This window comes from Chenopodium album, chromosome 5 (genome assembly GCF_948465745.1).
Source record: "Chenopodium album chromosome 5, dcCheAlbu1.1, whole genome shotgun sequence".
Lineage (NCBI taxonomy): Eukaryota > Viridiplantae > Streptophyta > Magnoliopsida > Caryophyllales > Amaranthaceae > Chenopodium > Chenopodium album.
Window position 1 is genome coordinate 70,598,596 of NC_137838.1, and position 25,880 is coordinate 70,624,475.

A 25,880-nucleotide genomic window follows, 5' to 3' on the forward strand; every position below is an offset into this window, starting at 1 on the left:
ATGGGGGATGGACACTGTAGGGAACATATGTCTCTAACAGAGCTTTGGGAAGGTGTTGGATATCTGGGGACTGGGAATTTACCATGGGTAGATGTTGTAATAAATACGCGTGGAGTATGGTAAGAAAAGTAAGTTCTTGGGATGGGGGGGTAAAGAAAAAAGGGAAAGAAGACTTGGAAATAGGAATGGAAGTTACCTCTTATGTATTATCTGTAATTCCCCGTGAGTGATAGTTAAGGCGGGCTCTTTTTACCTCGATATATGCACCTTGGTCTGGAGAGTCAATTGAGGCCCTTTTCCGGTCCCCTGTGGTTGGTCTACTCTTCATCCGATTGTTGTTTCTAACCTTATCGGTGGCATGAACAAACAAGAAATTCGCCATTTCTTTTAATCTTTTTCTTGAGGAAGGATGCTTCTCTTGTTCCCTGTGTCTTTTGTAACGCTCCGGGAGGCTATTTAAGCTTGGTTGCATTTTGGGTTTTTTCTGGGAGGTAGGACATAGAGTAAACTCAATATTACCTTTTCTTTTCAGGTTTGGCTTAGAGAGGCTTGGTGAATTTGGTTTAGTCCTGGAGTGAGACAAGATGAGGTTTAATCTGGAGCATCGGAAACGCTCACAATTTTTAAGGGTTGCTGCTTTGTTTGGGGATATTTGTGAAGGGTTGGGATGGAAAGCATTTGAGCAAGATACTTTTTTATGACCAACACAATTACAATTACCACAGACAATGAAAATATTTTCAAATTGGACAGTAACCCAATCAATTGAACCAAGAGTTGACAGGAGAGGGATAGCTAGCGGCACAGGGTTATTAATATTAAATCTGAATTTTTCTCTAGCTGAATTAGAAGGATGAGAAAAAGAATGATCGATTTCAATGAGTGATCCAAGTTTCTCCAGAGAAAGATTTGGGCAGCAGGGAGAGTTAGGCGAGAGATTAGTAAGTCTTACCCAGATGTCGGCGGTGGAGAAATCAATTTCCGAGATGGAGTCGGAGGGGGGCCACGGTTTGAAAACAATAAGAGCAGCTTGGAACGCGGCCGAGTGGGAAGCTAAGAGGGCACAGTAATCCCTAGAGTCGGAGCAAGTGAAGAAGAACAAGTGATTTTTCTTTTCGACGACAATTGGACCATGTTTAATCCAGTGATTTGACACCCAATGTTGAATTCGAAGCTGAGAGAAATGTCTATAATCAACAAATTTCCCCACAATAGTGTTTCTAAAATCTGATCGAAAATTATGGTAATCTTGAGTTTGGTGGTGATTGGACATAGTTGATTAGAAGCAGGAGGTAAGGAGGAGGAGAAGAAAAGAGTCAGCAGGAGGATGATGACTTGGGCGGAAAAAGCAAGATGAATTATAATTAGTTTTGTTTAGGGTAATTTTACCCCGCCACGTGGTCCAATCAGAGGATGACACGTGTCAGCCTCAGGATGGCCCAAAGTGGACCAATCTCTGCTTAACACGTGTCACTCCAGAAAATAAGGGAAAAAAAGGCGACCTTCAGGCCCAAATCCCGAGAAAGCCGCAAAGCGGCGCAGCCCACCACTGATTAGGGTACAGTGACCTAATCAGGGGCACAAATCCTAAAGACCCTATAAATAGGGAGATGTCCCTCTTTTTGAGGGCACGTTTTATCATTTATTACACATTTACTCTTTGATAGAGACATCCTGAGCTTGGAATCCGAGCAGATCCCTACCTAAATTTCCGCACCTTTTTCTCCCTTCAAGTTTCTAACTTGTGCGTCGGAGGCGGAGCACCACCCAACTGGTGTCTCCGTTTGTTTTGCAGGTACAACTCACCCCGGATCAGTCTTCGTGTTGTAACTCTCCCGAGGGACAAAAATACCCAAAACATTTGGCGCCGTCTGTGGGGAGAGTACCTCGAAGATGGTTCAAGAGTCTGTACCACCCTCTAACCGTCTGGGCGATGACCCAGAAGTTTTTACAGACCAGGAGGATGAAGATCCTCAGCTCGAAACCTTTACAGCCGAGGATGGCTCGCTCAAAATTAAGAGCATCCGGCCTAGAGATATTCTGGAGCGGGGTGCCTCCCAGGCGGGTCCGAGCAGACCCACTGGGCAGCCGGAAAGGGAAACCCAAACGGCAGCTGGATCAGCACCTGTCACCCGAGACGAACTCATGAGATTCATGACAAGTTTCAAGGGTGAAATTAAAGAGCTGATCACCAAAAGCCGGGCTGGCCCAAGTAAAGGTCAGTCGGCGAAGAAGACTCCTCCAGAGAAGGGTAAGTCAGTCAGAGACCGGCAGCCAACTCCTCATCCAAAGGAGAAGGCAGCCGGGACCAATGATTAGTCAAAAATTCTTCTTCCTGGGAAGAACACCAATAACACTCGCCGAACTCAGCAGCCGGTGAGAAGTAAAAAATCAACTCTTGATGCCCGGGAGATCATTAACCGGAAGAGAAACCAGTCGCTGTTTGAGTCGGCTTCAACGTCGAACTTTCCAGACAGCTTCAACAATACCTCTGCCGGGAATGCATCTTCCTTGCATGAGAGTCAGACAGGCGGTAATACCGTCCATTCTGGCCCTCATATGATTGGAGCTGTACCGTATGTGCCTACTCAGGTCTACGGCCAGTATCCCCCTCATTTCATGCAGTCGGCGCTCTTTGGAGGTCAGGCGGCATATCCAAATGTCCAGCCATTGGACTGGTAGCTTCGTCTGCTGCGCCTGGGTGAACAGCCTTCTGCATTCACCCGGGAGATAATTGAGGCGGCCCAGCCGGCCAAGGTTAAGAATGTGTTGGTTGGTACCTATGATGTTACCACCAACCCGGAAGACCACCTTATGGCTTACACCAACCTCATGTATCTGCAGGGGTTGGATGATGCCACTTGGTGTCGGTGCTTCCCGGCTACATTGAAGGGCATTGCCCAACAATGGTTTGGCAACTTGTCGGCCGGATCCATCGATAGCTTAAGGAAGCTCGCCTTCCTGTTTGCTTCCAACTTCTCAATGAACATCCCTGCTCAGAAAACAAGCCTTGATTTGAGCAATGTTAAGCAGGGAGAGAGAGAAGGGTTGCGCTCCTATGTCAGGCGGTTCAATCTGATCAGAATTCAGATTCAAGGACTGTCTGACGAGGTAGCTTTTACAGACTTCTTCAAGGGTCTGAGAGATGGGTCGACTTTTAAGTTCGACCTAGTTAGAAAAGGGGCTTTCACCTTACAGGCGGCCCTGAGGGAGGCGGAAAGCTACATCCAAGCTACCGACCTCTGCTTGCCTGGTCTGCTCAGAAAGACAGCCGGTCTGCTCAGCCGGTCAAAAACAAAGAAGAGAGCAAGAAAAGAAAAGAAGTCTGGGCGGTTACTGACTCTGACCAGCCGTCCCAGAAGAAAAAGAAAGAGTTTAAACCGTACATCCCCAAGTACGAGTTTAACAAAGACTGCAACTCCATCCTCATGGAGATAAAGGACCGGCTGTCCGTTGAGAAGCCGAATCCTATGTAGAGTTATGTCCAGTCACGGAACAAAAATAAATTCTGTCAGTTCCATGAGGAGGTCGGCCATGATACCAACGACTGCTTCAGTCTTCAGCGGGCGTTGGACCGTCTGGCTGACAAAGGGCTGTTGAAGTCCTACATTTCTAAGTCCCCAGCCGGGGCAAAAAAGAAAATCAAGGGTCAGTCCTCCAAGACTACCCCCCAGCCTGCTAGTAGCTCGGATACCGACAAGGAGCCGGTCTACACAATAGCAGGTGGGTTCTCCTGTGGTGGCCCTACCATCCGGGGCACCAAGAGCCATCTTCGAAAGATGGACAAGGATGATGATGAGCAGGCGTCTGCAAGCACCTCCTTCCCAGACGTCTTGATTACTGAGAAGGATAGGGGCAGCGTCCGCCGTCCGCATGATGACCCGGTTGTCATTGAATGTAAGGTTGCCAACCAGCTGGTTGGACGGATCCTTATTGACACCGGCAGCTCATCAGACATCATCAGCCTCCGGTGCCTGCAAAAGCTGAAATACAATGTCAGCAACATGCATCCGGTCACCCACCCCTTGGTTGGTTTTGGGGGTGGGATGGTCTACCCAGCCGGAAGAATTGACTTACCCATCCGGCTGGGAGAGAAGGGCCAAGGACGACACATTGTCGTCAGATTCTTGGTCGTTGAGGAGTTGACCGCCTACAACATTATCCTTGGAAGGCCAACCCTCAACGTAGCCAAGGCAGTAATCATCCCATCTCTCATGCTCATCAAGTATGAGAGGGATGATGGCAGTATTGGTTCCCTGAATGGGGATCAAAAGACGGCTTGAGAGTGCTATCTTTCAGCCGTTAGAGACACTGTAACCCCAGGCGGCCAGGAACCAATATACCTTGACAATGTCAAGGATACTGACCCAGCACCCGCCCCACCAGCAGCCGGAAAGAAAAGAAAGGCACCTCTACTGGTGGAGGTGAAGAAGGAGAAAAAATAGCAATCACTGACCGGTGAACGGTCAGATGAGCTCCGTCCCCAACCGACTGGTGACAGCATTGATCTCGTTCTGGATGACAGCCGTCCGGAACGTACTTTAAAGGTTGGGACGGTTGCTCATGCTACTTTGGGTGCAGACTTGCACCTTCTGTTGAAGGAATTCAAAGACATTTTTGCCTTTGAATTGGAAGAGATGCCAGGCGTCAGCCCAGATCTTGCTGTCCACAAGCTCGCTGTGGATCCTAAAAAGAAGCCCATCCGGCAAAAGAAAAGAAACCACGGTGAGGAAAGAAGTCAGGCGGCAGCTGCCGAAGTCAAAAAGATGCTAGACGCCAGGTTCATCCGGCCTTGTAATTTTCCCGACTGGGTGGCCAATGTGGTCCTTGTTAAGAAACAGAATGGGACCTGGCGCATGTGTGTTGATTACACAAACCTCAACAAGGCGTGTCCAAAGGACAGTTACCCGCTTCCAAAGATCGACATTCTGGTCGACTCTACAGCCGGTCACGCCTTAATGAGCTTTATGGATGCCTACTCCAGCTTCCATCAGATACCCCTGTGGAAGAAAGATCAAGAGAAGACGGCCTTCGTCACTGATCAGGGGTTATTCTGTTATACTGTGATGTCGTTTGGCTTGAAAAATGTGCCTACCACTTTCCAACGGATGATTAATACGGTCTTCATTAATCAGATTGGGAGGAATGTGGAGGCGTACATTGATGACATGATAGTCAAATCCAAGCTACAGACGGATCACCTTGCTGATCTTCGAGAAACATTCACCACCCTCTGGCGGCACAAGGTTATGTTAAATCCTAAGAAATGCGTCATTGGTGTTGAGTCTGGGAAGTTTCTCGGATTCCTGATTGATCAAAGGGGGATAGAGGCTAACCCTGAAAAGATACAGGCGGTGATAGACATGAAGTCACCCCGTTCTGTCAAGGAAGTGCAGAGGCTCACCGGCTGTCTGGCTGCCTTGGGGAGATTCCTCAGTCAGTCAGGCGACAAGTGCCTCTACTTCTTCCAAGCAATCAGGAAGAAGACCAGATTTGAATGGGGGAGGATGCTGAGGCGACATTCCAGAGGTTGAAAGAGCATTTACATTCTCTACCTAGGTTGGTCAGTCCTTTACCTAGGGAGACGTTATACATGTACTTAGCCGTCTCAGATCATGCCCTCAGTGCCGTTCTCCTTGCTGAGCGAGACGCCGTGCAGCTCCCGGTTTACTTCATTAGCCACGTTCTTAAAAATGCTGAACTTCGGTATTCCATGGTAGAAAAATTTGGCCTTGCTCTGTATATGGCTTTCAAAAAATTGAAGCCCTACTTTCTGGCACACCCGGTGGTGATTTACACCGACCAGCCACTCAAGCGGCCAATGTCTACCTTGGACTCATCCGGGAGAATGTTGAAATGGGCTATTGAAATGCAAAGTCTTGAAATCACTTACGAACCAAGAAAGGCAGTGAAAGGCCAGGCGTTTGCCGACTTCATTGTTGAAATGACCCGTTCGGTGGCTCCGGATAATCTTGATCAGGTTTGGAAAGTGTATGTAGACGGGAGCTCTACTAAGAACGGCTGTGGTGCAGGCGTAATTTACGAATCTCCTGAAGGGGACAGATTTGAGTATGCACTACGCTTTAAATTTCAAGCCTCTAATAATGAGGCGGAATATGAAGCCCTGCTAGCCGGCATTCGCATGTGTAAGGCGGCAGGGGCCATGAAAATTGACGCCTACTCTGATTCTCAATTGGTTGTTAGCCAGTATGAGGGAAGCTACGAGGCTACTCATCCGGCTATGATTAAATATCTTCAAGAAGTCAAAGAAGAGACCAAGGCACTTGAGGAATTCCGGCCGAGTCAAGTGCCTAGGTCGGAAAACAACCGGGCGGATGCATTGTCAAAGCTGGCATCTTCCGCCTGCCATGATACGGCTCGGTCAGTCTTTTGGGAAGTTCTTGAAAAGAGAAGCATCTATGAGGATCCCATTGGAATTCTGGACCGAAGCTCTACCTGGATGGATGGCATCCGGGCCTACCTCTCAGACGGTACACTTCCTGATTCGCCACAGGAAGCAGCCGTCCTGAAAAAGCGAGCTGCAAGATTCGAGTTGAAAAACGGAGAACTCTTCAAGGCGGGTTTTCTTAAACCTCTGTTAAAGTGTGTCACCCCTGAAAAGGGTAAGGAAGTCCTCGAAGACCTGCACTCGGGATTCTGCGCCTCCCACATAGGCGGCAAGTCCCTAGCCGTCTGATAAGTCTATTTTATATATATTTTATTCCCCGTCCTACGGTCATATTTGTGCTTATTTGAGCTCTACGGAGCTATTTTTATTACTAATATACGTTTTCTAGTGTTTTTGTAGAGTGGATATTATTTTGTAGGAATTTGAAGAATTATGACAATTCCCGAGCTTATTAACCACTACGAAGATATTGGAGTTTGAACATTATTTATGACCGTATTTTTGAAGCGCAAGACCAAGTTAAAGGAATTTGGTTGGGTGATTAAGGACTCGAAGTGAGTAAGCAACGAAAGTCTAATCAACTAGCATGGATAAGTAGTGAGTAGAAGTACTTTGGGCCTGAACCTTAAGAAGCCCAATTCAAGGGAAAGACCCAATCTCCTAAAGCTGCTAGCCGTGAAAACTGAAGACTGACCGGGCCCGATCTCGCATCAGCGTTAGTATGCCGCAAGTCAAATTGGGCCAGTTGTTTGGGTTTTGTTTGCTGACTTACTCGGTTTACATTGTTTAGAGGAGTGGTATTTGAGTTTTAGTGGGATTAGGGGTGAGAAGTTGACTCCTTATAAAGGGAGGCCATAGTAGTACGTAGAAGTTAGGCAAGTTTTTCTTAGTTTCAGTTTTAGATTAATTTAGTTTATTTTAGTTTTTCTTTCTATCTCTACTCTTTATCAATTTTATTATTTATGCGTGAGTAGTTTTATTTCTAGGGTTTGTGGGGATCCATGAATAATATGAAGGGGTAATTTATTGTTGTTAATTATCAATGCTAGATTAATTTCCTATTAATTGATTTAATGCTCTGTGACTAGATTAAGCCTGATCTTTTATGCATGAATTTGAAAATATTGATTCAAGAATCGAGAGATGAGAATTGATGTTTAGGTCTAGTTTCAATAGGCATATTAATTTATAAATGGTTAAGTCAAGATTCGAGAGATGAGATTTAATACCGGTAAATTAATTGTGTGATTGTAATACGTAGCGAGAGCCCTTTATAATCTGGTTAATTGATGCATTGATGATTGACTATTATTGATTATTGGTATTGCATTATAATTTCTTATTGGATTGTTTTAATGTTTTACAATTGCGGCTTGTAAAAGTATAGCAATATTAAATTGATGAATCGAGCAGATGTTAATTTGATATTAAAGGCTATTTTCAATAAGAACTTAGATCTAGTAAATTGCGAGAGCCTGTTAGATCAAGCAGACGACATTATTTTTGGCCCACTCTTGAGGCAGACGCCAAGGAGTTGGTCAAGAAATGTGACAAGTGCCAAAAATTTGGAAAACTCATTCACCGTCCGGCTACTGATCTGACGGCCATCCACAGCCCAATCCCGTTTGCAAAATGGGGCATGGACATTCTAGGTCCTTACACGCCTGCTCCAGGCGGAAAGCGCTACATCTTGGTGGCTGTGGATTATTTCACCAAGTGGGTGGAGGCTGAGGCGGTTAAAAACATCAAGACCTCAGGCGTAATTTCCTTCATTTGGAAGAACATTATCACCCGGTATGGGGTACCTATGTCTATGGTGTTTGATAATGGTCCTCAGTTTGAGACGCCTCAGCTAAAAACTTGGTTGGGAGATCAGGGGATCTCAAGCTATTTTTCATCTGTTGGCCGACCCCAAGCAAACGGCAAGTTGAAGCCTTCAATAAACTCATCTCAGACGGCATTAAGAAGAAAATAGAAAGAGCCGGTGGCTTATGGGAAGAAGAACTAATCCATGTCCTATGGGCCATCCGGACAACAGCAAAAGGGGCAACCGGTGAAACCCCATTTCTCATGGTTTACGGTGCTGAAGCCGTCTTGCCCATCGAATATTACGAGCCGACTCTCAGAGTCATGCTATATGATGAAGAGGCAAACTGGGAAGCAATGCGCCTGGCATTGGATTCACTCCCAGAACACAGGGGCAATGCCGCCTTGCGTCATGAGATTTACCGTCTGAGAATGACTAGAGCCTACAACAAAAAAGTACACAAGCGTCCCTTGAAAGTTGACGACTTAGTGTTACGAAAAATGGAGGCAACCGGTAGGGCAAATGAGCTGGGAAAGCTAACCCCAAATTGGGAAGGCCCCTACCGGATCTATGAGGAAGTGAGAGACGGCACCTACCGTCTGGAAACTCCAGACGGCAGGCGCCTGCCTAGAACTTAGAATGTAGACAATCTAAAAAAGTACTACTTCTGAGGATGTAAACTTTTTGTAAACAATTAATGAAGATTCAGACTTTGTTTGCAAAATTGAGTTATTGTTTGATTACCCATCCGGGTAATACCCAGACGGATTTTTCATTTACCTAACTAAGTTCGATACTTAGTAAAGGTTACATTTGTTTGGCCGCCTGGGTAATACTCGGATATTCGGATCTCTTGCTTATTTAAGTTTGATACTTTGTTCATTTAACTAAGTTTGATTATCCACCTGGGTAATACTCAGACGGATTTTTCATTTACCTAACCAAGTTTGATACCTGGTAAGATTAAATAATTGCCTGTCCGTCTGGGTAATACCCAGACAGACTTGTTTGTTTAAATAACTAAGTTCGATACTTAGTGTAAATTCAATACTTCGACTAAAAACTAAGCACAAAAACGTTTAGTGGCTATACAACCGGTCTCAAACAAGACCAGAGGCTAAAATGGCCGGATGGTTGCTCATTTTATAAAATCGTCTGTCCCAACATGGACAAAGGCGTCCGGCGAAACCCCTCCGGGTGCAATCGTCGCAGAGAACAAACTATTTTTCGGTTCTACGTACCCATGCAGACGGCAAAAATTGAACGACCAAATTGGTCAACTCATAGCCGTCTGACCAAAATGACCTGTAAAGAATGATCAAGTTGCTGAATACCGGATGCCCTGGGGCATCAGTCGGTCACCGGCTGAAGAACTCACTTAGGTTATTTATTCCAAAATTGCAATTCCTACCTCAATTGGGGCAAAGGAGTCGTGCAATGGCTATGAAATCTCTACCAAGACGGATAAGTACCGTCTGGGTAGTAACAAGAACGCCTGTTGGTGTACGGCTATGCACTTGGTTTAGGGCAATCACTATTGTGATTGATTGACTTGCAAACATATCATGCTCTTTATAGCATCAGCATCAGACGTTTTCAAGTCAATCAACCAACTCCATTTGAAACCAACCACACAGCCGTCCAGGGGCAAGGACAGCCGGACTATTGATTAGTTAGGCAAAAATGAAAAATCACCGCATGCTTTTGATAAGTTGGGCAAAAATGAAAAATGAAAAATTAAAAATTCAAATGCAAAATGATCAAAACCGACTCAGTCGGTGCATTTCATAAAGACCACCCAACCAAACGGTTGTGATGGATCAAATGTTAACCGGACCTCGTCCAGGAGAATGAGAAATTGTTAATTAACCCGGCTCCTTAGCCGGTAAATACAAATATACTCGGCACGCAGGCCGGAAAAAACAAGTTTTGACATACTGCCGCTGAATAAAAGAAAGACAAAAAACAGAGATTGGCATACTGCCGCTGAAAAGTCACTTCTGACCTACAGGCGGCTCCTCCTGGTCCTCCTCCTCATCATCTGAGGGTATCTCCTGCGCTTCACCCGGACCAGGTAGCTGAGGTACGAGGGGCTCATTGTTGGCATTAACCCAGGCGTCGAAGGACTCAGGCTCTGGATCACCCTTCTCTCTCAGGTACACCACGTCCTCGGCGTACCTGTGAGCCAGTGCCCAGATGCCATAATCCGCGTCCGGGTACAGGGCAGCCCAGGCGATCTTCATCTGGGTGTCATTATCAGCGTCACTCTCAGCAACTAGACGGTTTTTCTCCGCCTCCAGGGTTGCTGCAAAGTTTATCTGAGCCTGAGCAGCCTCCTTCTCCAGTTTTTGAACCTTGTTCTTCAGATTGGTGTTCTCTTCAGAAACACCCTGAAGATTGCCAAGGTTCGTCTGGGCCTTCTTGAGCGCCTCATCAGCCTTTTTAGCACTCTCAGCAGCCTTCTTCTGGGCCTCCTCCGCCTCCTTCCGGGCCGTCTCAGCATTAGTCGCCCGCTGCTTGGCCGCCTCTAGATCTGACTCCAGCTGCTGGATTCTAGACGCCTGTGTCATAATGATTGCTTTAGTTTCAAGTTCATTTACGATAGTTGAGTGTAAAGCCATATTGTCAGCGTCTATGGCGGACTTCTTGGCCCTTTTTACCTCTTCCCGTTTGCGGGAATAAGGACGTTTGAGCCCGTCCACCCGCAGCATAGCCTGCAGAAAAGCAAGCGGTGTGAGTATCGCAGGCGGGATAAAACACTTGGAAAAAATAAAATTGAATTGACAAGTTTCTTACCTCAGCCAGAAAGGATAGAATGTGTTCAAGATTGAACGTCTCTATCCCAGGGATACTGTCTTTATCCCTCTTCCGGACGGCTTCCAGCATGGCCTTGGCGTGCTTCTGGACGTCTGGCCAGCGGGGAGATTGATCTGCACCACAATCAATACGTGATGAGTGCGAAACTAAGGCAGCACCTATTTGTTGCCGACCGTCTGAAGATGACGTCTGTTGAGAGTGGGATTTCACCCGCAAAGGCCACCCCAGCTCAAGCGGGGATTCAAAAGGGTTCTTACCTTCAGAGCCAGCCAAGCGGGAACCGCTTGCAGGCGTGGAGAACCCCCCGGTCGCTGTTACGGGGTTAACGAGGCTGAGGCCCAGGCTGCCGCCTACCTTCTCGTTACGCCCCGCTATCCGCATCTGCTGATGCTCGGCTGAGGCGCCAGGAGTTGACGCAGAGGTGGATTTTTTTGATTTTGTTGAGAACGGCAGGGGTCTCCTCCCTAGCCCGTTTGAGTTGTTTCTCAAACGACTTTCCAACCTCTCCTCCCTGCAAAAATAACCAAAGTTAAGGTTAGCATTCGGGAAAAATGATTTTAAAATATCAACTTATGAAAGGGTCAGGCGTTTGTTACCTTGGCTTTGACCTCAGCCGCAGCCTTTTCCGCAAGCGCCTTGCGGATGACAGCAGAGGATCGCTTTGGGGTTTTCTCCGTCTGCAACATGTTTAATGCTTCTTCTGCAAAAAGAAGGAAATTGGTCAATATCATAAAACAATTTCGATAGAAAAATACTACAGGCGGATATAAACTCAGGCGCATACGTTTGGAAAACATGTGCCCTAGCCCGCAGGCGGCTAGAAAGCACTTGTCCCTGAACAAGGCGCTCTTGGGGATCCAGTTCTTGGGGACCTTTATTTTCTCCCCGGTTGACAAGGTCGCGTCTGTGAGGCCAAAAAAGTCTGCCTCAATGATCTTGTCAAAGTCTTCCTGTGGAACCCGGGGAAGAGCACACTTCCGGCCCAACAAGTCGGGCTTCTTATTGTACAGACGGAATTCATAATTCTCTCGTCTGGTTGGAGCTGACATCGGGAAGAACCTGTGCTTCCAGGCGTCGAATTTCGAGACCTTGTCCAAGGTCATCATATATTGGGGCTGCGTGGTTAGAGTATACCACGCCCTCCAGCCGCCTGGGCTTCTGCTAAGATAATGCAAGCTAGCAAAAGCCTCCCAGCCGGGGTTAAGCCCTTGAAACTCGCAGGCGGAAACATACCCCAGAATGTTTGTCCAAGAGTTGGGGGTAAGTTGCCAGACTCCGAGGCCGTAGCCTCTCAAAATTGCCTTCACCGCCTGGTGAAGGGGAAAGCGGAGACCAGCTTTGAACGCCGCCTCATAACAGCCGAAATAACTGTTGGCGTTCTCCTGATCGTCCTCCCAGGCGACGGTGCCATTCTCAGGCGGCACCCAGATCCTATACCCGTCTCCAAGCGGGTGCATTTTAGTGAAATTCTTCAAGTTCTCCTCCATTTGGATCCGGTCCTTGGAGGAGACGTGGATGTTGAAGGGATCATCCTTCTCGTTCCACTTTTTCCTTTCTTCCTCCTCGCTATCCAGAAGCGGGGGTAAATTGTCACTACTCTCAGAGGTAGAGGCGGAGCTGTCGCTCTCCGTCTCCTCCTCACTTTGACCCAAGGGGGCATAGACGACCTCGTCGCCGCCTTGGTCACATTCCTCCATGAAGGAATCAACAGGAGTTGAAGGGGCGCGCGGAGGGGATCTCTCCAGAGCCGTCTGGTCTCCCTGACCATACGTTTCTCCCTCAGGCGATTGGCCGCCTGAGCCTTCGCTTTTGTAATTTGGATCAGTTGCCGTCTGCATTGTCCGAGCCATGGTGTCCTGCACAGACACGTAACTGGTTGGAATCCGAGGCCAAGGGTGGTCCCAACACCCCGAGACGGCACTCCCAGTCCTAGACTCAGCCGTCCCTGGTGACCGGCTGGACTCTAACCTAGGCTGTGCCGTGTGTGTTGGTGATGCATCCATTTATTGCAAGAAATATGTACAAGCGGTGAAAAAAGAAAAAGAGCTGAGAGAGGCATAGACGGTACCTTTTGAAGAGATACCTGAAACTAGGCGGGTCCGGCTGAGTCTCTGGAGGACGAGCTTTCTTGCTTGCGCCTGACTCAAACGGATGACTTCTGCTCTCTCAAAGTTCTCTCTAGAAAATTTTTTGTAAACGTACCAAAATTATGAGGGTAAACGGATATATATAGAGGGTAAATACGGGGGCATTTCCGTAATTTACCCGGAAGGTGAACGGTTACTCTTTAATGGTAAAAATTACCGCCAATCTGAGCGTGACACATGTCATAGATGCCACGTGGCGTGCCACGTCACATCTGTGAGGGGCAAATGTTTAGGGTAATTTTACCCCGCCACGTGGTCTAATCAGAGGATGACACGTGTCAGCCTCAGGATGGCCCAAAGTGGACCAATATCTGCTTAACACGTGTCACTCCAGAAAATAAGGGAAAAAAGGCGGCCTTCAGGCCCAAATCCCGAGAAAGCCGCAAAGCGGCGCAGCCCACCACTGATTAGGGTACAGTGACCTAATCAGGGGCACAAATCCCAAAGACCCTATAAATAGGGAGATGTCCCTCTTTTTGAGGGCACGTTTTATCATTTATTACACATTTACTCTTTGATAGAGACATCCTGAGCTTGGAATCCGAGCAGATCCCTACCTAAATTTCCGCACCTTTTTCTTCCTTCAAGTTTATAACTTGTGCGTCGGAGGCGGAGCACCACCCAACTGGTGTCTCCGTTTGTTTTGCAGGTACAGCTCACCCCGGATCAGTCTTCGTGTTGTAACTCTCCCGAGGGACAAAAACACCCAAAACAAGTTTGGTTTTCTTTTTTTTTTTTTTTTTTTTGGCTGAGACGGTGGTTGTTTGGGAGGTTGACTTAGGCTGAGTGAGGTGGCTCTAGGGAGTTGACCTAGGAAAGCAGGAATAGAACCGGTAAACCGATTTTTATTAAGGCTAGGGACGACTAAGTTGGTGAGCTGGCTTAAGAAATTCGGGATGGGACCGTTAAGGACATCCCAGTTAAGGGATAGGTATGTTAGTCTAGTGAGGCTGCCAATGACTGGCGGGATAGGACCCGTGAGGTTAGGCAAAAATCGTAAGATGAGGGATTCGAGGTACGAGAGTTTATCAAGGGTGGTGGGGATTGTTCCTACAGCCTCATCCGAGTCCGTGAGTTCGAGGAAATTAACACGGTGGATATTTGTCTTGGGGATCTTCTTGCATAGTACACCACTCCACTTGTTGCAACAATCGTTTTGTGGTGTCCATGTTGAGAACATGCTCAAATTGTTTCCAAAGTAAGCCTTGATTTCGAGGAGTGCTCGTTCGTCGTCCGGGTAGCAGCGTCGTTGTTGTTGTAGTGGTGGTGGTGGGGATAGTGAGAGGTTGAGGGAAGGGAGGAGGAAAAGGATAGTGATGAAGAGGAGGGTATAGATATATGGTTTGGTTTCCATATTTGTAATCTTTCAATGGTTTTTGCTTGTGTGTTTACAGCATGATTGGAGGGTCATATATAAGGATGGTTTTAGATAATGATTTATCAAATTGCATGATATGATGAGTCAAGTTGTGAGATATTTTTATAAAATTAAGGAAATTTTGTCAGAAAGGACCTTTTAAGTGCATTTCTTTGTCTAAAAGGACCTTTTAAAGTCAAAGTTGTGAAAGGGGTACAAATTTTAGAAAAAAGTTGTGACTTGGGACCACATGCCGGAATGTCAACGTTGAGTGGTCAACTCCGGCGTTAACCAACACTTGCAGCCACCAATTTCCTCCACCCCATTGCCTCCTTCGTTCTCCCCCTCCCCTTTCACGACAAGTCGACAGTCCAAGCCACCTCCTTTCTCCTCTGTTGCCGACACTAACCCCGAAACCCCATCCCCGTCCCTTTCACAGCAGCCCACTTCTCCCCTTTCCCCACCTTCACTCCCTTTCCTCCACCTCGATTACTGTATAATCTTCAAGCAATTTCCTACACCCAAACCTTATAATTTAGGGATGAGAGAATGGAGCAAAAAGAGAAGATGAAATCAAATTTCTAAATGAGTTTAATGAAATTAGGGTATGAATTAAAATTGGATTAATTTGTGACGAATTTGGGGAAAGTTGAGATCTTGGAGATTAAGAACCCTTACCGAAGAGTAAGTTGAAAACGAAGGGGGTGGGTAATCGGGTGAGGAAAAGGATCAGGGACTTAGGGTGGAGGAAAGGGAGGCTTGGGTGCTGCTTAGACAATCGAGGGGGAAAGGGGGGCTAATGTGGGGGGGGGGGGGGTCTGCCGTGAAAGGGGAAGGGGGAGGGGTTGGGCTAGGGTGGTCAATGCCGGAGTTGGTGGGTCAAATTCCACTCTCTCGCAAGTGGTCCCAAGTTGCAAATTAAAAACAAAATTTGTACCCTCTAGACAACTTTGGTTTTAAAAGGTCCTTTTAAACAAAGAAATGCACTTAAAAGGTCCTTTTTAATAAATTTTCCTAAAATTAAAGTTGATCTGGTAAGTGGTGAGTAGTGAGTGATGAAATATTACCATTTAAACATTAGTCCATTACATTTATGGTACGGGTTACTGTGTATGTATTTATTATACAAAAATATACTTAATTTTAACAACAACAACAAAGTCTTACTTCCAAAACAATTTGAAATCAGCTAAATTAAATTATCATAAGGAACTAGGGTGTCAATCTGGTTCGCGATTCGGTTTTGGGTTCGGTTTATTGGTTTGTAACAGGTCGGTTTTTAACGGGTTGGAATTATTATCGGGTTAATTTTAAATAATTTCAGGTCAGTTTGGTTTAGTTTATTTTTATTACAATATCTTTTCGGGTCGGGTTCTAATCGGGTCGGGTTAAATTGGTTCGGGTCATAATCTATCTAGGTTAAATTCGGTCAGTTTAAAAACAAGGTTTGTCAGTTTAAAGCGGGTTTTGATTCAAAACATATCGGGTTCTAATCGGGTCGGGTTCTAATCAGTTCAGGAAATAATCTGGTCAAGTTGAACTCAGTCATTTGGCAACTGATTTTGCCAGTTTTAAACGGGTTTTGTTAACGTATATATTCTAGTATATCCTTAACATTCTTTAATTAGTTATTCCAATAGATCATACGAAGTATTAATTAGTTGTTTAGCTTTATGTCCCTTTTTTGTATGATAATTTTCAGGATCAAATAATAATAACAAATCTACAGTTAGCTTTTGATTTAGATTTTTTTTTTTTAAATACAATATAGTGTTCCATAAGCCATTACTCGTAAAAGGACGATAATATTTTAGCATAAGAGTTTCAATTCAATACATCAAAATTCCAAACCTGTTCAATATAAATACTTCGTAATTTAAATTAAACCCTTTTGTTTTATTATCGAAAAAAAAACTACGGTCATAACTCATAATGGATTACGGACTTACGAGTTATAAACGGTTTGGTTATAACCGGTTGTGGGTTGTAAATGGTTCGGTCATAACTTATTATGGGTTATAAATGGTTTGGTCCTAACCATTTATAGGATGTAAACGATTTGAATTTATCGGGTTTAAACGGTTTCGATTTACAATGGGTCGGGTTACTATCGGGTTCGGAAGTATTTGGTTCGGGTTGTTCTCGGTTTTGGGTTATATCAGTTCGGTTTGATAACGGGTACGGTTCATTAATGATTCTCAAACATTCGAATCGGTTCAGTTTCAGAATTTAAAAAATCGAGTCGGGTCGATTTACGGTTTTAAAATAATAAGTTCTTAGTAGTTCGATTTCTTTTCAAAACAGTTCGGATTCACCACTTCGGGTTGGTTTTTGACAGCTTTACAAGGAACCGTACGGTAGAGAAAGAGACATATATAACAAGATAATCACTTGTATGAGTTTGAAAAAAGATAAGTAAAATGATACTCGTAAATAAAATTAAAAAAAAAAACACCAAGCAAAATAAAGGTTGTACTACTAATAAAGGTTATTGTAATTTTTTTTTTTTTTTTTTTGTTTGCTAAGAGAGCCACAAGGACGGGGATGAGAATCGATTCCAAGATCCCTGGAACTAGGAGGAAAGTTTTAACCACTTGAGCTATCCCTCACTCAAATTTAAAAGTTAACCGGAATATTATTGACATGCAATCAGCAGTAATGTAATTTTTATGATCGTATCATCTATTTTGCTTTCACATAAATAAAGGTTTTGACTTCCCTTCCACTTTTCACATTCATTGTTTAATTGTTTTAAAAATTAATTAAAGGAACCACTTAAAAACAAGCATTATTTCAACACTAGTCAAAGTTTGACTCCAATGCTAAAGCTGATGATTTACGACTTGCAAGGAGGCAATGGAGCACCACACAAGCACAAATTATGCTCAAACGACGACGCAGGAAAGCTTTGCTGCAACCTCCCTCCGACAGTCGGGATCGGCCCGCAAAGCCGGTTATAGCTTACATCGAATTGATACAACAAGGGTGCCTGCCCCAACCAAGTAGGCAGACTCCCATATATTTGGTTATGGCTCAACTCTAGCACCAATAACGATGAATTCAGCTGGCCTACTGGCATCACCACCTTCGAGAAATCGAACGACAATCGATTCCTCGACAAGATTAAGTGAGCTAAGTTGGACTTGTCCTCACCAAACAAGAAGGACGCGTCACCTGTGAGCTGATTTCCTGACAGATCGAGGATCCCAAAGTTGATCTTTCCTAGGGAAGTTGGGATTGTACCAGATAACTTATTGTTGTACAAATTAATTTGTGAGTCATTCGCGAACAGGCCGAATGTCTCAGGGATTCGGCCTGTTAGCTGATTTTCCTGTAGGTCAACTCCCTGGAGTTTAGGGAGTTGACCTAGGAAACCCGGAATGGAACCAGTGAACCGGTTGTTATTAAGGCTAAGGATACCTAAGTTGGTTAGCCTGCTTAAGAAGTGCGGGATTGGACCGGTGAGGTCGTCCCAGTTAAGAGAGAGGTATTTTAGTCTCGTGAGTTTGCCGATGACGGGTGGGATAGGGCCCGTGAGGTTGGGTAATAGTCGTAAGATGAGGGTTTCGAGGTACGGGAGTTTATTGAGGGTGGTGGGGATTGTACCTACAACCTCATCCGAGCCAATGATTTCGAGGAAATTAACACGGTGGATATTTGTCTTGGGGATCTTCTTGCATAGTACACCACTCCACTTGTTGCAACAATCGTTTTGTGGTGTCCATGTTGAGAACATGCTCAAGTTGCTACCAAAGTATGCCTTGATTTGGAGGAGTGCTCGTTCGTCGTCCGGGTAGCAGCGTCGTTGTTGTGGTGGTGGGGGTGGGGAGAGTGAAAGGTTGAGGGAAGGGAGAAGGAAGAGGAGAGTGATGAAGAGGAGGGTATAGATATACGGTTTGGTTCCCATAATTGTAATATTAAGTGGTTTTTGTTTGTGTGTTCACTGCATAATTGGAGAGACTTATATAAGGTTCAGATAAGCATTTATAAATTGCATGATATGAACAGTCAAGTTGTGAGATTTTTTTACATAATTAATTAAAGTTGGTCTGGTGAATGGTACGGTAAAGAATGATCATTAGACCGTTACATATATGGTACATATTACTACGTATGGATTTGTTGTACAAAAAGTAGTACAAGTGATTTATGAATTAGTTAAGTGAGACAAAAGTCACAAAACCATTTAAAGTAGGGAAATTATTTATAATTTGATTTATACAATTTTAATTGGTACATGTTGTAATTCTAATCAAATTTTCTATGGTACATAGGTACTTGTTAAACTCGATAACAATCAGTTTCATTTGTACTCTTTAAAATTTTGAGTCGAGCTAACTAGAAAAAGTTTTTGATGGAATCGAATTTGGATTACTCATAATTAACTTCATAAGTTGCCAGATCAACTCAATTATCTTCCAAAATTTAAAATTATAGATTAAAGTTCACTAAAAATTCTAAAATTAAAATGGGCCAAATCAATTATCCAAGCCAAAAAATATGCTCAAAGCCTATGCAAATGTAGGCCCAAACAACTATACAATTTATCAATAGTCAATACTCTTTATTAGTGTATTATGGACGGAGATAGTAGGATACGGAGTAAGCGTGTGATGAATGGAAGTATTGCTGGCAAGCAGAGGCGTCTCAATCAGTGTGGGGTTCAATCTTCTTTAATGGACCATGGATTTCTAAGCCGAATTACTTGATTTGGTTCGATTACGCATGTTCTTGCCAAACAAATGCATGTCAGGTCTATACTTACAGTCTGTGGTCAAGAATAGTGTGCTCTTTTACTTAATGCATTCTTCACATGTGGTGCTACTATTGTTTACGCAGAGGCGAGAGGTCTGTGTAATCATACGTAACTATTTGTGTCAGTTGTACAAATATACATCATCAGTGAATACACGTGACACACACAAAAGCAACAAAATAACTATGGAGTAAAATAAGTATGGAGTGGTGTACTATGCAAGAAGATCCCGTTTGATTTTTCATAGTCTTGGAGATTAGGATGTGTTTTTCGGCTTAATTTCAGTTCATTTTAATTTAATTTCTAATTTCATTCTCTTATAAACAGTTTAATTTAGTTTAATTCAGTTCAAGTCAACTTAGTTCAATTCAGTTCAGTTCAATAAATTAGAATAGACACTTAATCTTAAAACGTTTATATCTCTATTTTCATACGCGTAAAAATTATACTCTGTAAAAATTTGATCCCACATGGACATATTATGGTCAAAGTTTTTAAAGTTGAATCTAAATAATTCAAATAAAAACTATACATAGGGATGAAATTACCAAAGTACATATACTTCATATTTCGTATAAAAAAATAAAGTACTGCTGAATGAGTGTATATATGTTGGCACGTATTCTCGGTGTTTTTGTAATATGAGTACTAATTCAACTTTTTTTGTGTATTGATATAAAAACATTAGTGATTAGTACATTACTCGTTAAAATCTTCAAATGAGTCGAGTCAGGTTGCAAAATATTCGAGACTGACTTAAAAGTAATGCTCCAACAAATTAATAATCAAGGACAACTAATACTTCCTCCGTTCTTTTTTTATTGCACCATAAGAGATTTCACGCTTGCCAATGCATTACTTTAGCTATCAATATCTTCAATTATACTTTTGAAAAAATTATAAAAATTTGATATTTGAAAAGTAGAGTTCGATACAAATCTAACTAGATCCCACATGACTATATTTTTCTTAATGTATAAATCACAAATGATGGTCAAAGAAGATTAAGTGAATAGTGTAAAAGTCCTAATGGTGCAATAAAATAAAAACGGAGGAAGTATTATCTTGACTCAAAGTTAAAGCTCGTTAACAAATTCAAAACATTTGAGGAATTTAGGTTTAAAAACTTCAAGACTACTTAAGTTCAAACACTAGTAGAAAAATACAAAAAGGCAACCCCCAAATGGCACCCGTTCAGACCAAACCGGTGCCAAAAACCGCCCTAAAAATGGGCGGGATTTTAGACCAAGAGTAATGGCACCGGTTCAGATCAAACCGGTGCCAAAAATACAAAGGGCACCGGTTTGAACCGATGCCACTGAACCGGCCCAAGGTTTTTAGGAAAAATCGGAACATTAAAACCCTAAAACCCTTAGCTTCGATCTCCTTATCTCTCCTCCTTCTCTCCGCCTCCATTCCCCCATTTCATCTCCTCTCCTTCTCTCTCCTCCTTCTCTCTCCTCTCTCTCTCTTCGTTCTTCTTTCTTCTTTCATCTCCTTCGATCTCCTCTCTCTCTCTCTATTCGTTCTTCCTTAGTCTTTCAACTCCCTTCGATCTCCTCTCATATGCAGCAACCAAAGCTCGAGCACCACCACAAAGCTCGATCTCCTCTCATATGCAGCAACCAAAGCTCGAGCACCACAAAGTTCGAGGACCACCACAAAGCTCGATCTCCTCTCATTAGCGCAACAACAGCCGCCGCCGCCACCACAAAGTTCGAGCACCACCACCAGCATCAACATCAACAACAATTTCTGGGATTTTTTTTCAAGTTCAGGCTTTTTTTTTTCGATTTTAATTGTTTTTGTTTTCGATTCACCAATTTTGGTTTTGTTTTCGATTCACCAATTTTGGTTTTTGATTTTGATTTTGATTTTGGTTTTTGATTTTGGTTTTCGATTTTGGTTTTTATTTTGGATTTCGTTTTTAGGGTTTCGATTTTAATTTGCCTTTTATTTTGGATTTTGGTTTTTTTTTTCCTATTTGTTTTTCGTATTTGTTTTTTTTTTTTTCCGATTTTGATTTTGTTTTTTTCGAATTTTTGGTTTCTTTTTTTCGATTTCAATTTTGGTTTTTTTTTTGGTTTTTGATTTTGATTTTGGTTTTTGATTTTGGTTTTCAATTTTGGTTTTTATTTTGGATTTCGTTTTTTGGGTTTCGATTTTAATTTGCCTTTTACTTTGGATTTTGGTTTTTTTTCCTATTTTTTTTTCGTATTTGTTTTTTTTTTTTTTTCCGATTTTGATTTTGTTTTTTTCGAATTTTTGGTTTCTTTTTTTCAATTTCAATTTTGGTTTTTTTTTTTCGTTTTTGATAATTTTTTATATTTCGATTTCAATTTCTGTTTTATATTTTATATTTTGATAATTTTGGGTTTTTTTTTTTCGTTTTTGATAATTTTTTATATTTCGATTTCAATTTCTGTTTTATATTTTATATTTTGATAATTTTGGTTTTTTTTTTCGTTTTTGATAATTTTTCAATTTTTTGTTAATTTTTATATATTCTTAAGCTTATTTTTACCAATTGATTTTTTTTTTTCTGTTTTAATTAGTGTGTACAGATTATGCAAGAATATTGATATGTTCATGTTGTAATTTTTTTTATGATTTATAATGTTATTTTTTTTATTTATTTATAATGTTAGTTGTAATTGATCTATATTGTAATTTTGGATTTCATTATATATTGTAAATTTTGGATTTCATTATGTATTGTAAATTTTGGATTATATATATTGAAACCAATTCGATTTTTGTTGTGAATTGTTATTTTTTTTTCAGTTGATTTTATTAGTAAGTGAAAAAAAACCAAAAAAAATAAAATAAAAAAAAATTTGGACATTTTTGGCACCGGTTAACCGGTGCCAAAAGGAGGATAAATATTTTTTTTTTAGTATTTTTGGCACCGGTTAACCGGTGCCAAAACCTGTTTGTGGCACTGGTTTTGAACCGGTGCCAAATAGGGGGGTATTTGGCACCCCCCACATAGGCACGAGTTCAAACCGGTGCCTTAGGCCGGGTTTGAACCGGTGCCAAATGCGTTTTTTCACGTAGTGAAATATAATGTTAGCAGAGCTTCCCCCAGATTGGTCATGATTTGCAGTATCCTATGATGTATTGAGATTACTTGTCAATATTTGTAATTTAAATGATAAATTCTCATGGAACCAAACAATTAAAAAAAAAAAAAGAAGTTAATTTCTTCGTGTAGCTAAAGCTTGTTACAAACATTTCTATCTCCAATAACTCGAGTTATGAATGACCCTAAAATAAAACACACATTAGTACTAAATTATGCTTATATAGTCTCATCTAAATACCACATTAAGACCAATATAACTAGCTTTTACATTTGTTATATTTTCAAACTAATGAAAACGTAATATTTGGAAATCTGTTATTACATCATGACTCTAGTTATTTGAGGCACAAAATTCCTTGGTTCAAGTATTCGCTTTAGCAATGTCCAATTTAGCATGCTACTCGTTAAAACTTGAAAGAATATCAGAATATGTAAAGAGTATGAAAGCGTTAACCGCAATTAAATTAAAAGGATTCCAATTATTTTTCTTCAGCTTTCACATTTATTGGCTCATAAGTCATAACTAAAACTACAACTCACTTAGCACACTAGCTAAAGCATACACCTAATCACGTTAAAACTTCAAAGGACATACATTGTTACAACATATGCACGCAACTAGCTTAAGACTTGCAAGGATGCAAGGGAGCACCACACAAGCACAAATTATGCTCAAATACTTCCGCAGGAAACCCTTGCAGCTTCCCTCTCGGTATCGGCCCGCAAAGTCGGTTATAGCTTACGTCGATTATGGCCAATGAACTTGCACGCCCCAACCAAGCAGGCAGCCGGCCGTATATTTGGTTATGGCTCAACTTAAGCTCAAACAAGCTAGAAGTGATGTCTCCCACGGGGAGCACTACCTTGGACAAGTCGAACGATAAGCGATTGTTCGACAAGTCCAAGTGACTCAACTCGGACTTGTCCTCCCCAAACAGGAAGGACGCGTCGCCTGTGAGATGATTATGTGATAGTTCTAGAGTTCCGAAGTTGACCTTTCCTAGAGATCTTGGGATTATACCGGATAACTTATTGTGGGATAATTGTAGGGCGGAACCATTGGCGAAGGAACCGAATGTATCCGGAATTCTACCGGTTAGATGGTTTATTTGTAGGTCGAGTCCCTTGATATTAGGGAGTCGACCTAGGAAAGCCGGAATCGAGCCGGTAAATTGGTTATTGTTCAAGCTAAGGGACTCTAAATGAGTTAAGTGGCTTAAGAAATTTGGGATGGGGCCGCTAAGGTTGTCCCAGTTAAGGAAGAGGAGTTTTAGTCTAGTGAGTTTTCCGATGACGGGTGGGATTGGGCCTGTGAGGTTGGGTAGTAGTCGTAAGATAAGGGTTTCGAGGTACGGGAATTTATCAAGGGTAGTGGGGATTGTTCCTACAACCTCATCTGAGCCGCTTATTTCGAGGAAGTTAACACGGCGGATATTTGTCTTTGGGATCTTCTTGCATAGTACACCACTCCACTTGCAGCAGTCTGTGTGTGGTGACCATGTTGAAAAAATGCTAGATCCGCCACTGAAACCGGCCTTGATTTCAAGGAGGGCTTGTTTGTCGGCCGGGTAGCAGCGGTGTGGTCGATGATGAGGATGAGCATGGGTGTGAGCGAGGTTGAGGGAAGGTAGGAGGAGGAAGAGGAGATAGAAAAAAAGGACGGAAGTAATGCATGGATTATTCTTCATGTTTTTTTTTTTTTTTTTGTAAAAAGTATGAAATGCTTCTTGGTATAGTGTGCGGGTTTGCTACATAAATAAAGGGCTATTTATAGAGGATTGGATGAGCAATTACCAAAAGGCAAAGGCAATTCCCCCTTAGGAAAACCATATGCACTAATTACCATCAATGTAATGTAAATTGGGACTTTATGTTTTACAAAAATGGTAAAGTTTTGGAAATTCACATGCACAATTTCTATCAACGTTATTACTTGTTGAGTTTTCAATACGTGGAATCATGGTTTGGTATACACTGTCAGGTCTGTCACTATACACGTAGAACTAATTAGAGTGAGTAAGAAAATGATTATTAGAAATAACAAGACTAAGATATAAATTGAGTAGAATAATTACGCTTCCGATATCGGAGAACTTTTGCCTTTCTTGGCTTGATATCCGTTAATATCGAACCTTTAAGAATTCGATAAGGATCTTTTCCCTAACCTCGGCAGAGAGGTACTGCGCCTCCTTTAATTTAGTTTCCAAAAAAACTCGGATTGTGACTCCAATAATCAAATATCCTTCGTATTTTTCGATCAAATCGATTATTCGTTCATTTAAAAGAGCATATATCTCACTCTTTGGAATTCACTTTCCATCTTCATAAGTTAAGTCAAGGCGATAGCACGACCAGCCGCAAAGGTGGTAGGGGATTACAAATCTATTATGATATCAATTTCTTTCTTTTTTTTTTTTTTTTTTTTTTTGGAAACCTGATATCAATTTCTTTCTCAAATAAAATAAAAATATTAAAAATTAAAAAAAAGTATGCAAAATTGGGTAAACAACGTATGTAGTGATGAGTATTATCCAAACATGCACCCGCAATATGTAATACGGAGTACATAATACATAAGTACAATTTTGCCTTGACTTAAGACTATTGCCCTGAAGACCAATGGTTAAAATACAGGAAATTATAAATTGTATCTTAAGAAAATATCAGAGTATTGGCCTCATTTTTTTTATTACTACCTCCGTTACAGGTTATGTGTAACGATTAGACATTTTTCCTCTCTGCTTTATGTCAAATCGTTGCACATAACCTGTAACGGAGGTAGTATATTGTTGTTGTGACATGCAAATTAAAGCCAAGTATTGCAGAGTAATCCGTAGTAACTACTACTCCCTCCGTCCCGTAATATTGTTCTTGTTTTTTTTTTTTCACGGTATTTAAGAAATAGGAAGAAAAAGTGGGTAAAATGCAATAATAAAAGTGAAAAGTATAATCATAGACAAAAGTTAGAAAGAGAAAGTGGAAAAAAGTACAAGACAAATGTAAAATTCAAGGATAAATTAGGAAGTACAATAAATAAAGTTAAAAAAAAAAAAAAAAAAAAAAGAGTGAGGGTATAATGGTTTTTACCTACTATCCAAAAATAGAAATAGGAAGAACATTTTGGTTCTCCAAAAAAAAAAAAAACAGAAACTATATTGTGGGACGGAGGGAGTCCATGAATCCCTTTTTGTTTGCATCATGTGTCCCTTTTTGTGAAAGTCTTTTGGATCAAATGGTGCAAATAATAAAAGACGAAGGGGGCATATTATAATTTTCTTTTTTTACCAAATTTAGAAATCCTCTCTAACCTATTTGGCCAAACTTCTAGTTATAATAGTTTGTCTAAGGGCCTGTTCTAATATGATTATTTTCAGTTCAGTTCAGTTCAGTTCATCTCTAATAAGTTCAGTTCAGTTAAGTTCAGTTCAGTTCAGCTCTTAATTTCCTTCTCTTATAAAATATTCAGTTCATCTCAGTTCAGCTCTAATAAGTTCAGTTCATT

At 42.1% G+C, this 25,880-nt stretch overlaps 2 pseudogenes; both read right to left on the reverse strand.

Annotated features, from left to right (window-relative positions):
- Positions 1-16,604: 16,604 nt before the first annotated feature.
- Positions 16,605-18,501, reverse strand: LOC145630965 (polygalacturonase inhibitor 1 pseudogene; annotated as a pseudogene).
- A 4,316-nt stretch (positions 18,502-22,817) lies between these two features.
- Positions 22,818-24,066, reverse strand: LOC145633089 (polygalacturonase inhibitor pseudogene; annotated as a pseudogene).
- Positions 24,067-25,880: the final 1,814 nt, after the last annotated feature.